Consider the following 3,315-nt stretch of genomic DNA (forward strand, 5'->3'; position numbering starts at 1 on the left):
ATGCTCCACCAGTGCGTGCCAGAAGTGCAACTGGATATGAAAACCTCAAGTGCCAGACAGCTCCTTCACCTCTCCACGACAAATAAATCTTCATGATAAATCCATGCTCTCCTATGTCACATCTTATATATAGACAATCAAATGAGCTAACGTGCAGCAAGAAGTGTGAAGTCAAGGCATATGTGTCAAATTACATTTAACCTCTGGTTTAGTGCTATCATCTGGCAGAAATAGTTCACATTCACAATGTTTCAGCTTTACTCCCTGATACACATAAATTTCCTTAAGTGTTTCTGCACTGTACCAAATTTTCTCCATCAAAGATATAGCACCTGTTATCCCCAGGAACTAAAGTTCTGGTTGTTTTTCCTCTTCACCGAGATGAATCCAACCCTGAGGCGTGAGCTCGCTGGCTGTGTGCTCACAGGGACAAACGATCAGCAACCAGGTACAAAATGAACAGAAGGGCCTGTCGTGATGGAAGGTTTAGGCCTGACTAGATCCAAATAATTTAACAAAAGCTCAGAATTTGTGAGGCAGAGACCATACCTCTCTGTACTCCAGGCTATTAACTCCATTAAAATGCAAGGAGAAGATCAGCCACTGAGTCACCACCAGGTTTTCTGAGTCTTACGCTGGTTAAGTCGTGTTACAGCCCATTTCACACCTGCCAGGCCTCCCCATCCTAGACAGCACAGACTGGAGAGAACAGCATGCTACTCAGCTGGTTATTGTAATGTGTAATTACAATGCCCACACAGCACCCCTTGCTTCTAGTAACAAGGTGGCTCCAAGCAGGAGGTCTTAGTCTCTGGCCTCTCTGGGAGAAACGCTTCCTGGACAATGCCCAAGTCAAACCAGGAGCCCAACAGGGTACGTGAAAACATTCATGGATTGTTAAGAATGTCTCATACCTTTAAAATGACTGGTTTTAAATCTCTTTTCTCTGGTCTGAGGAGCACCAGGTTTGGAAAAGATGCAGAAAACAAGCAAATCAAAACAAGAAAGGAGCCTGCTGCTCCACCTCACGCTCCACTGGAACAGGAGACGAACAGAGGGAGAGGAGGTAGAAGAAAGCAACCACTCACCAGAAGCAGTGTCCAGCCGAGTAGACTGATTAAAATTGCACCCATCAGTAGGAACACGGTGCCCTGGCGGCACCAGGGATCTCTCCTTAGAGCGCAACACAGCTTGAACCATCTCTCTCCACTGCTGGCAGAACACTAAGTTGTGCTTGGGGGAAACCAAAGCCTCCAATTATCAGCTACCGATGTCAGGCTGTGCTGAATCCATTTGAAACCTGCTCACCCGTCACCACCTCTGTGGTACCTACAGGAACAGCAGGCAAGCATGCCACAGGAAAGCAGACACCTGCTAATGATCCAGCCATCAGCCACTTGTTATCTTTGATTACCTCCTTAACTCAGTCAAGCAATAGCATGCTTTATTTTTGTCCTCCCTCCTGAATCAGCACCTTCATTTCCTGGGAGACTTCGCTGCTGGTAGTGCCCATGCCGAGAGCCAGCTCGACAGTGGCCAGTCAGGACTTGAGGCTGAGGCACTCCCAGCCTCTTGGGCACGTTCCCACACCCCTCGTGGCTCCCATCTCTGTCCCATCAGCTCCTGGGAGTGCTTTTGGACACACCTGCCTACAACCAGTGGCTGGCAGACCTCATGACCATACGGTAACAACACACTCCCTCTGCGATTGCTTCACCGTGAAGCCTTCATAGCCCACACCTGCCAAGTGAACAGGCAAGGGACCTCTGATTTGTTTTTCCCCAAAGGAAATTGAATACAAGAACAAGAAAACAGTAACAACGGGAACACTGATCTTGAATTTAGTCCTCCTTTGTTCCCCTCAAGCTTAGGACAGCTGTGTCCCAGGTTGCATGCTCCAGTTGCTGAGTATATAAGTATAAAAAGATCTCCCTTGTGGAACTCCAGCATTACGCAGGTCAGTAACGCAGGCAGCTAGGACCAAATTTTCAGCCAACCCTGCTGCTTTTTCCAGAAGGCCTCCCTTTCTCTAACTCGGAGCAGCAAAGAGCGTTTCTAACCTCCTCTCTGCCAGCTACCGATGTGACTCAGGTGCACCCACACTACATGGAGAACAGCCAAAAAAGGTTGAGCTCAAGTGCAAGGGAAGGGGGAAGGAGACCATCTCTGCTAGGGGATGTCCTTCCTCCTGGGGTGCACAGATTCCCAGACAGTAAAAGGTACTCCCTCTATCGAGCCACTCCTCAGCCCGAGCGGTCAGAGCCTGAGAGGTTTTGCTGCCTGGGCAATGCTCGCCACCAAGGGCATCTCAGCAAAGGGACCAACATAGGAAAGAAAAAAAAATCAATTCCAGTAGAAAAATAATTTAATAAAGGGATAAGTTTCAAGAAAATATCTGTATAGTAACAACATTTTAAGTAAAATGTCCACAAAAATATACATGTCTAATGTGATTATACATAAGTTTTCTGACAGGTCCTGTTTTAAACTTGGTTCAGTCCACATTGGTTTTCATCTAGGAAAAACCTTCACATCTACCAGGCTTCCTGGGATATATCAGTTTGCACAACAGAATCATACGAGAAATGTTTTCTAGCTCATTTTAGGCTCATACAAATAAACTTTGAGTTGGAAACAGTCGAGATCAGGTTATACCATATCATCAGAAAAAAAAGTAAATAACAAACAAGGAAAGCAAAAGAAGTCAGCCACCTAAGGGACACTGTCGGGCAGGAAGCACCAGCTCTACAATATGCGCCACACATAACACTGACATAGCTGGAAAAAGGGAGGGATGAAGGGAAAGATGGGCAAAAGAGAGGGAAACATCCCAGCGTGGCCAGGGATCATGGAACTGCAAAAGGAACAGCCGGTAGAGAGGCCAGGGAAAAACATGGAGGAGACGAATATATTTCTAGAAAATAGTTTTGTAACACAGAAGATAAGCTAATTGCAGGAAATGAAAAGGAATCAGTAAAAAATGTTTATTTCTTATTTTTCTAAATGACTATTCAGCTGTAGGTCTGTCCCCAAAAGCCCTCCCCAGTTGTGCCAATTCAGCTGAACAGCTCCAAGCTTGATGTACTTCCAGGAGAGAAAAACATGGCTACAGAAAGCAAGGGATGCAAGAGTACAACAAAAAATAAATAAAGAAATAAAGAAAACACATTCTACCAGCGGAGGACAGGAATAAAACACTGAAAAGGAGATGTCAAACAAAAGATACCAGCAATGTACACTGAAGAAAAAAAAACAAAAACACACCATCCCACAGAAAGCAAATGGAAAATCACTGAAGAAATAAAAGGACACGCA

The sequence above is a fragment of the Anser brachyrhynchus genome (genome assembly GCF_964034855.1).
Source record: "Anser brachyrhynchus genome assembly, chromosome: 3".
NCBI lineage: Eukaryota > Metazoa > Chordata > Aves > Anseriformes > Anatidae > Anser > Anser brachyrhynchus.